Below are 16,160 nucleotides of genomic sequence, written 5' to 3'. Positions count from 1 at the left end.
CCATCTATTGAATTTTTCTTGTTCTAGTTTTCTTTGTTATACACAGTGACGTTTTATAATAACCCCTCACCCCCCATCTTTTGTATAGTACTGAACGTCAGTTCATCATAAAAAATATCAAACACTTACCACATGAGGCAAAGGATGATATCACGGATCCAATCACAACACCGCGAAAACAACACGATATATTGTTAGCTTCGTTTACTCACGATACAATATTCCGATTAAGGGGCGACAACCTGTACTGAATAAAATTGTAAAATTATATGTATTTACATGTATAGATATGTAAATAACACCAGAAAAGATAATAAAAAAAACACAACATGGGGGGGTCGAAAAGGTACGAATAAGGGGCCGGAACGACTAAGGGGCCGGAACGACTAGGGACGGACCGGTTAGGGGCCGGAACGACTAGCGGGCCGGACTGGTAGAGGCCGGAACGACTTGTACCGGACCCCGTTACGTCAACTTGTCCGACTAAACAAAATCGAGGGGATTTTGAAGTTTCACGCCCGATTTCGTAAACTAATATCGAGAAATCGACAACATGTTATGGCTTATTTTAAAGATTGACCATTTCTCTTCAATTTAAGTCCTACTTCGAAAAAATCCACCTAATACAACCGAAGCTACGGTACTTAGAAATAAATACATCAGATTTCAAGCCTGGGGGAGTTCAGAACCTTTCTCATTTATATGTACTCTATATGTTATTATTTTATAAAAACGAGTCAGGCACCTGTGCTCCGTAGGCCAATCTAGGTCAAGTCTCGGCAAACTCGCTCGCAACTGCATGCACTTCTTCATTGTTGTCGCAACCGTTCGAAAAACTCACTTCTGTTATATTCATGACCTAACAGTAATTCTCCATATACTTTGTTTATCCATTCACTGTCTACGTTTGGTACGAGACCTAGCTGCAACCTATAGTTAAAATATCCGCTAACAGCTTCAAATGCAAACAATGTTGTTTACAGTCACGAGACGGGGCTGTGCTTGCACACATGTATACAAAGTGTGTAGAGACGACTTGCTCATTTGCATATAAATCGTATGGTTATACGATTATGATCCCCCTTACAATTAATTAAAAAACGCATGGAAAATATAAACTTGTATCAATATATGACCAAGGATAGTTCATAGGAGAACTGAAGTACACTTTCATGAAATGATTTGTGAAATGATAATAAAGTAAACAAACTTGACTAAATTGTCCCTTTAAATACAGGTACAGTATTACCAATATACCAAATGGCTGGATATTTTCCAGATTTAAAAATGTTGTTGAATAATGCAACAAAGACACGATAGTAGAATGTCTTTACCTTTGACGACAACATATCATGTCCGCACCCTTTAGCAGTGCTCAAATTGCTAATAATTCCTTTATCTTCTTCTTCAGAAAGCTCAACATCAAGTTCATGCAGCATATTTTCGTAAACACTCACTCACTGTTTCATCCCCCTGTACATTCAGTAGATGACAAATCATTGAAGTCCTGAGAAAAGTCAGGTCAATCTAGTGTGGACTTAATGTTACTATTATTCTTTCTTTTCCTGAAATTTCTATAAAAATGCTTCGGATTATTTTTCCTCGTAAATTTTAACATAATCCCTTGGTGAGTTTTATACTACCGCTTCAATCTTTTTACCTACCTTTTTTTACATACAAGTGTGTGATGAGTTTCTTCATTCTTACATAAAATTAATTCAGATAGAGCTCTCTTATGTTCTATGTACAAAGATTTATATACTTTATTAAACCATGGCTTATACTCATTTTCTCTATTTTTTTTCTTTTGAACGCATTCAGGATATACAACCGCAATTAAAGGAAATAACAATTCTATCAAAGTATTAGTAAACTTCTCAACACTATCATTAACACCAGATTGACTACAATCAATATAACTACGGCAACAGTTCAATACATTCTGACTGTTATTTTCTAATATTCTACATAAATAATTACCTTTGTCATCATACCAATCAACACTAGTGATAACCTTCCTACTGACATCGTTTTCTGTGGAATCTTTTGGTACCTTCGCAGGCGCGGATCCAGTAATTTATTGGTAATGCGAGCGCCGTAGGCGCGAGACGAATTTTTTTTGGCGAGGGGTCTGGGGGCCAAATTTCGGAAAATGAAATTGGGGGAAGGGGGTTGGCATAGGCGTTTTTTTAAGGCTATAAAAAAGAGGGGGGGGGGGGGGGGGGTTCCTGACCCCAAGGAACCCCCCAACTCCCCAACCCCCTTGATCCGCTAGTGCCTAGTTCTCCAGGGTTAACGAACTGGACGGGTGGTCAGAGTTTTAAATAGGGATATCCATATCATGAATAGAGATCTCTCAATTATCTATCAAATATAAAAATCGGTTAAAAAGATATTTATTCAAATTAGAGATATCTCTATTTTAAATACATACAGGCCCTATCTCTATTTTAAATACACATATGTCTAATTATAAAAAAAAATATTATTTTTATCGATACAAGTAGGCCTATAAATTTAAAAAATGACACCAGTATTCTGGTATCATGAAATCGATTCCTTGATATCGGAAAATACTCTTTATCTCTTTGTATCAGAAAATACTCTTTATCTCTTTGTATCAGAAAATATTCTTTATCTCTTTGTATCAGAAAATACTCTTTATCTCTTTGTATCAGAAAATATTCTTTATCTCTTGATTTAAGAAAATAATCTTTATCTCTTAATATCAGAAAACACTCTTTATCACTTTGTATCAGAAAATACTCTTTATCTCTTTGTATCAGAAAATATTCTTTATCTCTTAATATCAGAAAACACTCTTTATCACTTAATATAAGAAAATAATCTTTATCTCTTAATATCAGAAAATACTATTTATCACTTAATATCAGATTTTTTTATCTCTTGACATCAGAAAACACTCTCTATCTCTTGACATCAGAAAACATGTTTTTATCTGTTGATACTAGAAAATCGAATTATTTGTATTAAAACAATTGACAGCCATTTGTGCAACAAACACATTTACACATCGTCGATGTCTTTCAAATAGTTAAATTGTGCTTTCGAATCCACGGAATTGAAAAGTACGAAAGCCGGTTGGGACCATTTTCGAAGAAGAAAATACTATTTTTTTCGCGTTATATCCCGAAATTTTCGCGTAATAACGCGAAACTAACGCGTTATATCGAGAAACTAACGCGTTATATCGAGAAACTAACGCGTTATATCGAGAAACTAACGCGTTATTACGCGAAACTTAGGCGCTATTACGCGAAACTAACGCGTATTATTATATGACTATGATTTTCCCCTTTCCTGATTGGCCAATTCTAAACATTCTCACTTTGCTCAAATATTATTTTCAACCCCGAATCCGTGCTACAGAGTGATACAACCACCCAATAACTCGAGTTCGTACTCATATATAATAACAGGAACTCTCCCGCAATCTGTGACGTCAAATCCAGGGTGACATAATAATCCAACAACTCGATTAAGCACCCGAATATAGTAACAAGGAAATTTTTAACTATCCGTGTCGTCAAAAATGTATGCTTACATGTACATGTAGGTATGTGCTCCCGGACAGAGTTTAATAGACTGAATTCTTAAATGTTTTAGCATTTACATCCTCATCAGGAGCCAGCAAATAATATCATCCGCATACAATAAAATGGATAACATGGTATCATTTTCAATCAAGACTCCTGTTTTTAATGAATCAATTTATTGTGCTAAGTCGTCTACATTGATGCAAAGGGTGTCGGAGATACTGGATCCCTGATAAACAAAGATTAATAAATTAAAAATCCTTTTCCTGATTTAGACATGAAGCGTGCTGGAATAAAGGGCTACCAAGTTTGTTAAAATGAATGACATTGACCTACTTTCAATGTCACAGGGATCAAATATGCTAAAATCTTAAACGACTTCTTTTCAATAACCAAGCGACACACATACATGATATTGGGTAAATTGCATGCTGAGGTGAAGGGCTGTATAGTTTTTTTCAAATGAACACCTTTTCCTTAATTCAAGGTCACGGGGTCAAATCTGCTAACATCTTTGAACAACGATTTCTCGATGAAAAGCGACCTGATATTGGCCAGTAGTATGCTGGAGTGAAGGACTACAAAATTCATTTAGTTGAAATACCTAGCCTACTGATATTTCAATATAGTGATAATCAGCTTGATATCTACATAGATTACATAGAACAGCTTCAAAATCACATTAGAAGCAGGTGAGAGACACAGTCCCATTGAGCCTAATGTTTCATTTGCTGGTGTCAATAAGCAAGCCTTTTACCGTGAGTGCATTTTTTTTTGTATTTTTGTGACAGACAGTGTATAGGCTGTCGGCACTGTAGCATCTTTCGTACAGACAGTGTATAGGCCGTCGGCGTTGTAGTATCTTTCGTACAGATAGTGTATAGGCTGTCGGCGCTGTAGCATCTTTGGTACAGACAGTGTATAGGCTGTCGGCGCTGTAGTATCTTTCGTACAGGCAGTATATAGGCTGTCGGCGCTGTAGCATCTTTGGTACAGATAGTGTATAGGTAGCAGTGTACAGTAAAAATGCCAAATTCTGAAAAATATGGCACATGTTTTAGATATGTAAACATTGCCAGTTAACCTTACATATAACCTCTAATAAAGTATATATATTTGAAATCTGTACAACATTTGCAATTTTAATAGAGCTCTGAAGGATAAGTAAACTGATATTTTCTGTGATTTTTAGAGCTGTGAATACCATGGTAACAGCTTAAAAAATTCTCAAAAATTGCAAAATATTATGATATTTGACCCAAAATGGCACAATTCTCTACACAATTTTTTTTCTGAAACCTATTTAAAATTAACTATCTCTATCCCAAAGACAGAATTAATCTTGTTTGGACATATGTTGTAAATTAAGTTTTTCCGCTATCTTACCTTTTCTGTGGGCTTCCATTTTGCGCTGTAGGCAAAACTAAATTTCCTGTGTAAACACACGTTCGGAAAATCCGGATATTTAAAATCCGGAACCAATTTATTGATTTTTGTTTTAATAAATGTGAAGCCTGTATGTACTACTTCATACTGAATATACCAATTATAGTGTACATTTATTTTTTCATTTTTTATGCATATCATAATACAGGAGTTATTTCCTTAACAAAAAAATTGCCCATGGCCAGGCTGTCTTACTGTGGTGTGCTACCATAGGCTGTCGGCGCTGTAGTATCTTTCGTACAGACAGTGTATAGGCCGTCGGCGCTGTAGTATCTTTCGTACAGACAGTGTATAGGCCGTCGGCGCTGTAGTATTTTTCGTACAGACAGTGTATAGGCTGTCGGCGCTGTAGCATCTTTCGTACAGACAGTGTATAGGCCGTCGGCGCTGTAGCATCTTTCGTACAGACAGTGTATAGGCTGTCGGCGCTGTAGTATCTTTCGTACAGACAGTGTATAGGCCGTCGGCGCTGTAGCATCTTTGGTACAGGCAGTTTATAGGCTGTCGGCGCTGTAGCATGTTTGTGACAGGCAGTGTATAGGCTGTCGGCGCTGTAGTATCTTTGGTACAGACAGTGTATAGGCTGTCGGCGCTGTAGCATCTTTCGTACAGACAGTGTATAGGCTGTCGGCACTGTAGCATCTTTCGTACAGACAGTGTATAGGCTGTCGGCGCTGTAGCATCTTTCGTACAGACAGTGTATAGGCTGTCGGCGCTGTAGCATCTTTCGTACAGACAGTGTATAGGCTGTCGGCGCTGTAGCATCTTTGGTACAGACAGTGTATAGGCTGTCGGCGCTGTAGCATCTTTCGTACAGACAGTGTATAGGCTGTCGGTGCTGTAGCATCTTTCGTACAGACAGTGTATATAGGCTGTCGGCGCTGTAGCATCTTTCGTACAGACAGTGTATAGGCTGTCGGCGCTGTAGTATCTTTCGTACAGACAGTGTATAGGCTGTCGGCGCTGTAGCATCTTTCGTACAGACAGTGTATAGGCTGTCGGCGCTGTAGTATCTTTCGTACAGACAGTGTATAGGCTGTCGGCGCTGTAGCATCTTTGGTACAGACAGTGTATAGGCTGTCGGCGCTCTAAATTACCCGAATGAAGAACCCTCTCTGGTATAGGAACGCTTCAGGCATGTTAATATCGGATGAAGACAGGTTAATTTTATACTTATAGACATATACGTATTGGATGAACAATGACGACAAAATGTTGCCACCTCAGAAACCGATGTTACACTTAAATACGCATTGGAGGCTGACGTGTGTCATGTGTTCATTTGACTGCTGTGGTATGCGGTGTATTTTAATATTTCTATTGCGTTTAACACTTATTAAGCTATAAGACTGATGTTATCGTTATAGAAGCTACGTGTCATTTAGTAGATGAACAGCCAGATAATGTCTATACTAATTGCCATGTTAGAGGAAGTAAGGACATGGTCCATGGTCTCAGCTTGTTGGCATAAAACAGGACAGTTTCAACGGATGTTACAGATCACCAAGGCTTAGTCTAGTCAGTTTATTGCCATACTATCATTATAGTATAATAGTTTGGTATATATTTCTCATCTTGATTGGTATCACTGGATTTCACACATAAATATTCTACAATGGTGACTTACATTTGACCATCTGTCTGTTTCTAAATGTACACAAAATATTGATTTCACAACTTTCAACCACTTAACCACAACATCTTTTTCATGTAGATATAGATGCAGTTATACAATATTCCAAATAGTATTCTTTACCAAGCTTATGAACCTTATGCCAAAGCTCAATTATTCTTACTTTTATATCAATGGTGAGAGAAAGTTTATCACAATTCGTCACAAGTTATATAGGAACCAATACAAAATAAACACCAGTAAATATCAGTTTCAAATATATCATCAATGTAAAACTGCATTACACAGCTTTTTTGTTCTTCTAGGACTCGGCAGTGATACTAAGGACGCCGTACCGCTGTTTCGTCCTTCTAGGACTCGTCAGTGATACTAAGGACGCCGTACCGCTGTTTCTTCCTTCTAGGACTCGTCAGTGATTAAAGGGACAACATAAAAACTGTTTACACTGCATAATTGACTGTTTTACTGTATAAATAACAATTTATATTGTATAATTGATACTTTATTTTGCACAATTCACTGCTGATACTAAACATTCAACTGTTTATACCATACAATCAGCTGTTTATACCATACAATCAACTGTTTATACCATACAATCAACTGTTTATACCATACAATCAACTGTTTATACCATATAATCAACTGTTTATACCATACGATCAGCTGTTTATACCATACAATCAACTGTTTATACCATACAATCAACTGTTTATACCATACAATCAACTGTTTATACCATATAATCAACTGTTTATACCATACGATCAACTGTTTATACCATACAATCAACTGTTTATACCATACAATCAACTGTTTATACCATACAATCAGCTGTTTATACCATACAATCAGCTGTTTATACCGTACAATCAGCTGTTTATACCATACAATCAGCTGTGTATACTGTATATACGAGGGCTGATTGATATGTTGTGAGCCTCGTATTGAAGGAGTTTCTCAAGAAAGTTCTTTTTAAGTCTAACTATTCTCTGACTACATAGAACCGTGTACCCAAGGACTGGTCTCATCTGGTTGGTTTATATTAACGAGGTAGCATTTTAAAGTAAAAAAAAAAAAAAAAAAAAAACAAGCAGCTTTTATAAAACGGACCAAATCGCTTAGGGTTAGGGTGAAAGAGTCTGTCATTGCTATGGCTGCCATTCACGATTGTGGCTTTATACGGATTGAGCATCCGCCATATTCACCTGATATCGCTATTTTACATTTTCATCTTTTCCAAAACTGAAAACCCTAATTAACTGGGTATACTGTATAATTAACTGTTTATAATGTATAACTAACTGTTTATACTGTAATACTGTAAATTAACAGGTTTTAGGCTGTTATACATAAAAGACAGCAAAAATGATTCCAACACATATCTTACATGATGTTGTTACAGGTTCAATTTATTTGTAATATTAAATATTTTCAATCAACATGTTGGTTTTTTGTTTTTGTTTTTTTATGGAAAAGGGATAAATACATTTTGGGCCTTTGCCATCTGTGACAGGTTACAGAACAACAATATATTTGTATAATGCGGATAAATCTACTTTTTCGAACTGATTTTAGTTATCGAAAGGAGCTACAATGTATTATCTTGTGTACCTTCTGTACAATCCGATAGCATGGTAGACATTGTTGGTGGACAGTCCGATAGCATGTCTAGACATTGTTGGTGGACAGTCCCCGGAGTTTATAGTAACCTGTATGTTACCATGTCTAGACATTGTTGGTGGACAGTCCCCGAGGTTTATAGTAACCTGTATGTTACCATGTCTAGACATTGTTGGTGGACAGTCCCCGGAGTTTATAGTAACCTGTATGTTACCAGGTGGTAGACATTGTTGGTGGACAGTCCCCGGAGTTTATAGTAACCTGTATGTTACCATGTCTAGACATTGTTGGTGGACAGTCCCCGGAGTTTATAGTAACCTGTATGTTACCAGGTGGTAGACATTGTTGGTGGACAGTCCCCGGAGTTTATAGTAACCTGTATGTTACCATGTCTAGACATTGTTGGTGGACAGTCCCCGGGGTTTATAGTAACCTGTATGTTACCATGTCTAGACATTGTTGGTGGACAGTCCCCGGAGTTTATAGTAACCTGTATGTTACCATGTCTAGACATTGTTGGTGGACAGTCCCCGGAGTTTATAGTAACCTGTATGTTACCATGTCTAGACATTGTTGGTGGACAGTCCCCGGAGTTTATAGTAACCTGTATGTTACCATGTCTAGACATTGTTGGTGGACAGTCTCCGGAGTTTATAGTAACCTGTATGTTACCATGTCTAGACATTGTTGGTGGACAGTCCCCGGAGTTTATAGTAACCTGTATGTTACCATGTCTAGACATTGTTGGTGGACAGTCCCCGGAGTTTATAGTAACCTGTATGTTACCAGGTGGTAGACATTGTTGGTGGACAGTCCCCGGAGTTTATAGTAACCTGTATGTTACCATGTCTAGACATTGTTGGTGGACAGTCCCCGGAGTTTATAGTAACCTGTATGTTACCAGGTGGTAGACATTGTTGGTGGACAGTTCCCGGAGTTTATAGTAACCTGTATGTTACCATGTCTAGACATTGTTGGTGGACAGTCCCCGGAGTTTATAGTAACCTGTATGTTACCATGTCTAGACAGTGTTGGTGGACAGTCTCCGGAGTTTATAGTAACCTGTATGTTACCATGTCTAGACATTGTTGGTGGACAGTCCCCGGAGTTTATAGTAACCTGTATGTTACCAGGTGGTAGACATTGTTGGTGGACAGTCCCCGGAGTTTATAGTAACCTGTATGTTACCATGTCTAGACATTGTTGGTGGACAGTCCCCGGAGTTGATAGTAACCTGTATGTTACCATGTCTAGACATTGTTGGTGGACAGTCCCCGGAGTTGATAGTAACCTGTATGTTACCATGTCTAGACATTGTTGGTGGACAGTCCCCGGAGTTTATAGTAACCTGTATGTTACCATGTCTAGACATTGTTGGTGGACAGTCCCCGGAGTTTATAGTAACCTGTATGTTACCATGTCTAGACATTGTTGGTGGACAGTCCCCGGAGTTTATAGTAACCTGTATGTTACCATGTCTAGACATTGTTGGTGGACAGTCCCCGGAGTTTATAGTAACCTGTATGTTACCATGTCTAGACATTGTTGGTGGACAGTCCCCGGAGTTTATAGTAACCTGTATGTTACCATGTCTAGACATTGTTGGTGGACAGTCCCCGGAGTTTATAGTAACCTGTATGTTACCAGGTGGTAGACATTGTTGGTGGACAGTCCCCAGAGTTTATAGTAACCTGTATGTTACCATGTCTAGACATTGTTGGTGGACAGTCCCCGGAGTTTATAGTAACCTGTATGTTACCATGTCTAGACATTGTTGGTGGACAGTCCCCGGAGTTTATAGTAACCTGTATGTTACCATGTCTAGACATTGTTGGTGGACAGTCTCCGGAGTTTATAGTAACCTGTATGTTACCATGTCTAGACATTGTTGGTGGACAGTCCCCGGAGTTTATAGTAACCTGTATGTTACCATGTCTAGACATTGTTGGTGGACAGTCCCCGGAGTTTATAGTAACCTGTATGTTACCATGTCTAGACATTGTTGGTGGACAGTCTCCGGAGTTTATAGTAACCTGTATGTTACCATGTCTAGACATTGTTGGTGGACAGTCCCCGGAGTTTATAGTAACCTGTATGTTACCATGTCTAGACATTGTTGGTGGACAGTCCCCGGAGTTTATAGTAACCTGTATGTTACCATGTCTAGACATTGTTGGTGGACAGTCCCCGGAGTTTATAGTAACCTGTATGTTACCAGGTGGTAGACATTGTTGGTGGACAGTCCCCGGAGTTTATAGTAACCTGTATGTTACCATGTCTAGACATTGTTGGTGGACAGTCCCCGGAGTTTATAGTAACCTGTATGTTACCATGTCTAGACATTGTTGGTGGACAGTCCCCGGAGTTTATAGTAACCTGTATGTTACCATGTCTAGACATTGTTGGTGGACAGTCCCCGGAGTTTATAGTAACCTGTATGTTACCATGTCTAGACATTGTTGGTGGACAGTCCCCGGAGTTTATAGTAACCTGTATGTTACCATGTCTAGACATTGTTGGTGGACAGTCCCCGGAGTTTATAGTAACCTGTATGTTACCATGTGTAGACATTGTTGGTGGACAGTCCCCGGAGTTTATAGTAACCTGTATGTTACCATGTCTAGACATTGTTGGTGGACAGTCCCCGGAGTTTATAGTAACCTGTATGTTACCATGTCTAGACATTGTTGGTGGACAGTCCCCGGAGTTTATAGTAACCTGTATGTTACCATGTCTAGACATTGTTGGTGGACAGTCCCCGGAGTTTATAGTAACCTGTATGTTACCATGTCTAGACATTGTTGGTGGACAGTCTCCGGAGTTTATAGTAACCTGTATGTTACCATGTCTAGACATTGTTGGTGGACAGTCCCCGGAGTTTATAGTAACCTGTATGTTACCATGTCTAGACATTGTTGGTGGACAGTCCCCGGAGTTTATAGTAACCTGTATGTTACCATGTCTAGACATTGTTGGTGGACAGTCCCCGGAGTTTATAGTAACCTGTATGTTACCATGTCTAGACATTGTTGGTGGACAGTCCCCGGAGTTTATAGTAACCTGTATGTTACCATGTCTAGACATTGTTGGTGGACAGTCCCCGGAGTTTATAGTAACCTGTATGTTACCATGTCTAGACATTGTTGGTGGACAGTCCCCGGAGTTTATAGTAACCTGTATGTTACCATGTCTAGACATTGTTGGTGGACAGTCCCCGGGGTTTATAGTAACCTGTATGTTACCATGTCTAGACATTGTTGGTGGACAGTCCCCGGAGTTTATAGTAACCTGTATGTTACCATGTCTAGACATTGTTGGTGGACAGTCCCCGGAGTTTATAGTAACCTGTATGTTACCATGTCTAGACATTGTTGGTGGACAGTCCCCGGAGTTTATAGTAACCTGTATGTTACCATGTCTAGACATTGTTGGTGGACAGTCCCCGGAGTTTATAGTAACCTGTATGTTACCAGGTGGTAGACATTGTTGGTGGACAGTCCCCGGAGTTTATAGTAACCTGTATGTTACCATGTCCAGACATTGTTGGTGGACAGTCCCCGGAGTTTATAGTAACCTGTATGTTACCATGTCTAGACATTGTTGGTGGACAGTCCCCGGAGTTTATAGTAACCTGTATGTTACCATGTCTAGACATTGTTGGTGGACAGTCCCCGGAGTTTATAGTAACCTGTATGTTACCATGTCTAGACATTGTTGGTGGACAGTCCCCGGAGTTTATAGTAACCTGTATGTTACCAGGTGGTAGACATTGTTGGTGGACAGTCCCCGGAGTTTATAGTAACCTGTATGTTACCATGTCAGACCATTTGTTGGTGGACAGTCCCCGGAGTTTTATAGTAACCTGTATGTTACCAGGTGGTAGACATTGTTGGTGGACAGTCCCCGGAGTTTATAGTAACCTGTATGTTACCAGGTGGTAGACATTGTTGGTGGACAGTCCCCGGAGTTTATAGTAACCTGTATGTTACCATGTCTAGACATTGTTGGTGGACAGTCCCCGGAGTTTATAGTAACCTGTATGTTACCATGTCTAGACATTGTTGGTGGAATTTTCATACACATGCACTTTTGTAATCTTAACAATTGTGAAATTTATTGAATTGTCGGTCTTTACGCGGTTTGTACTCCGATGATTATAATAAAACTTGTCATCGATTGATCGACTGCATTTTGCCAAACCATTTTTTAGGGAAGAATATTTCTTTTGATTATACTATAATTAAATACGATGAAAGAAAATATGTTACGTCTTCCACAGTCGTCAACGTTTATCATTTTTAATTTTGACATTTTTCATGCACCTTTGACGCATTTTTTAGAAATCCTTTGATAAAGATGTTAAAAGAATTATATATTACCTATAATGAATATTTTGATCAATAAAGAAATAATTAGCTAAAAAATTATTTCTTGCAGATTAAAAGTAACGTTATGATGAGGATCTGATAGTGTTCCATAGCTATTATAAAGTATTAGTAAATAATGATGATCCATACTTATACACTAATAAATAATTGAGATATGAAGGTCATTGTAACAGCTTCTGGGAGGACAATGAGAAATACTGAGTTATATGGGTAGTGTATCTGATAATGACAGAACAAAGAGTACAGAGCTTGTCGGCCTAATGACCCCGCTTACTCGGCCGTCATACGTGTCATTTACTGGCGTTAATCTATTGTTAACAATTGTCTATTTCACATACTCGACATCCGGGTCCTGTCGTTGTCATATCGTCCGGTTACAATTTTTTAGTACTGAGCCGCGGTACTTTATGACTATTTAAACTGTTAATTTTATTCGGGGGCAGTATAATAACGAGTTTACACACAACGACTATAATTATTAAAATTGTTCATTTAATTTTCCTTTTTGAGAACATCGATGGCGGACTGTGACATGTAATATACCTTATTAAGGGCCTTATCAGCGGACCATGACGACATGGCGATGCAGCAGCTTGTAACAGCTTGTTGAACGACAAGTGACTAACTATAGCAATAGGGTAACATCTGGGACCTGCCTAGGACGCCGGGCGGATATCCAGCTTCTGAACCTCTCGGTGGAAGGCGATCTCAGTCATCCGACTCATTTCCACGCGAGTGTCCCACCAGGCGCCACTCACTGGAACGAGAGTCAAATGGCCAGCCTCTGTATCCAGATTCAAGTGTACTCAAGAGATTCACATATATTTGAATATCAGAAGCTTCATGAATATACCGATGCATATACAGGTACGTAAGTTATGTAAATATATTGGTTTTTATACTATCATGCTGATCAGCCGCATTTTTATATCAATATTGATATTTTCCTATTTCCCTTTGTGATAATGAAATGATAATAATTATATTGTTATTAATGTACAAGTGTTATATGTAACATATGTGCTTCACAAACGTCGTAAAAATCAATAGTTTATGAAAACAGAAAGTTTCGGTTTGATTAAACTTAAGTTTATATAACAACTCCCTGTTGTATTCATGATAGAGGACATGGAGGGAACGGCTACTACATCGTCATCATTCGCGGTAATTGTCCATTCTTCCCCATTCACCGTCATTATAGCGCCATTTGACATTTTCCTGCTAGACCGATTAAAGATAAATACTTCACAAATAGTTTCAGAACAATGCGGATGGAATCCAAACTACATCTCTTTTGTACACTCCTCTAATCGGATATTATTCAGGAACAGTTAACTAAATACTTTATAGATTCCGCTAGTTGTTTTTAGTTGTTGTTTTTTATGTAGATTTAGAGTTCATTGTTCAATCGATCTCAAATTTTTTACAAAGTTTCATATCTGTTTGTTTAGAATGGGTCTGAAATAGGGGAGTGTACTTTAAAAACTATGTTGTCTCTTATTTTAATTTCCTTTTCATCTATCAAATCCTCTTTCAAATTCGTCTACTGCCAACAAAAGTGATTTTACAATTCTACAAAATCGACTAAATATTTTTTAAGGACAGATGAATATTTCAGGAAACATAATTGGGGATTCAATATCCATATTAATGCGATATTGATATCTACCCTATGTAGACTAACGCCCTGTGATATTGATATCTACTCTATGTAGACTAACGCCCTGTGATATAGATGTCTACCCTATGTAGACTAACGCCCTGTGATATTGATGTCTACCCTATGTAGACTAACGCCCTGTGATATTGAGATATACTCTATGTAGACTAACGCCCTGTGATATTGATGTCTACTCTATGTAGACTAACGCCCTGTGATATTGATATCTACTCTATGTAGACTAACGCCCTGTGATATTGATATCTACCCTATGTAGACTAACGCCCTGTGATATTGATATCTACGCTATGTAGACTAACGCCCTGTGATATTGATATCTACCCTATGTAGACTAACGCCCTGTGATATTGATATCTACTCTATGTAGACTAACGCCCTGTGATATTGATATCTACCCTATGTAGACTAACGCCCTGTGATATTGATATCTACTCTATGTAGACTAACGCCCTGTGATATTGATATCTACTCTATGTAGACTAACGCCCTGTGATATTGATGTCTACCCTATGTAGACTAACGCCCTGTGATATTGATATCTACCCTATGTAGACTAACGCCCTGTGATATTGATATCTACCCTATGTAGACTAACGCCCTGTGATATTGATATCTACTCTATGTAGACTAACGCCCTGTGATATTGATATCTACCCTATGTAGACTAACGCCCTGTGATATTGATATCTACGCTATGTAGACTAACGCCCTGTGATATTGATATCTACCCAATGTAGACTAACGCCCTGTGATATTGATATCTACCCTATGTAGACTAACGCCCTGTGATATTGATATCTACCCTATGTAGACTAACGCCCTGTGATATTGATATCTACCCTATGTAGACTAACGCCCTGTGATATTGATATCTACCCTATGTAGACTAACGCCCTGTGATATTGATATCTACCCTATGTAGACTAACGCCCTGTGATATAGATGTCTACCCTATGTAGACTAACGCCCTGTGATATTGATATCTACCCTATGTAGACTAACGCCCTGTGATATTGATATCTACCCTATGTAGACTAACGCCCTGTGATATTGATATCTACCCTATGTAGACTAACGCCCTGTGATATAGATGTCTACCCTATGTAGACTAACGCCCTGTGATATTGATGTCTACTCTATGTAGACTAACTCCCTGTGATATTGATGTCTACCCTATGTAGACTAACGCCCTGTGATATTGATGTCTACCCTATGTAGACTAACGCCCTGTGATATTGATGTCTACCCTATGTAGACTAACTCCCTGTGATATTGATGTCTACCCTATGTAGACTAACGCCCTGTGATATTGATGTCTACTCTATGTAGACTAACGCCCTGTGATATTGATGTCTACTCTATGTAGACTAACGCCCTGTGATATTGATGTCTACCCTATGTAGACTAACGCCCTGTGATATTGATGTCTACTCTATGTAGACTAACGCCCTGTGATATTGATGTCTACTCTATGTAGACTAACGCCCTGTGATATTGATGTCTACCCTATGTAGACTAACGCCCTGTGATATTGATGTCTACCCTATGTAGACTAACGCCCTGTGATATTGATGTCTACTCTATGTAGACTAACGCCCTGTGATATTGATGTCTACTCTATGTAGACTAACGCCCTGTGATATTGATGTCTACTCTATGTAGACTAACGCCCTGTGATATTGATGTCTACCCTATGTAGACTAACGCCCTGTGATATTGATGTCTACTCTATGTAGACTAACGCCCTGTGATATTGATGTCTACTCTATGTAGACTAACGCCCTGTGATATTGATGTCTACCCTATGTAGACTAACGCCCTGTGATATTGAT

This window comes from Pecten maximus, chromosome 12, assembly GCF_902652985.1.
Source record: "Pecten maximus chromosome 12, xPecMax1.1, whole genome shotgun sequence".
In the NCBI taxonomy this organism is placed as follows: domain Eukaryota; kingdom Metazoa; phylum Mollusca; class Bivalvia; order Pectinida; family Pectinidae; genus Pecten; species Pecten maximus.
Note: the sequence above shows the minus strand (reverse complement) of the source record.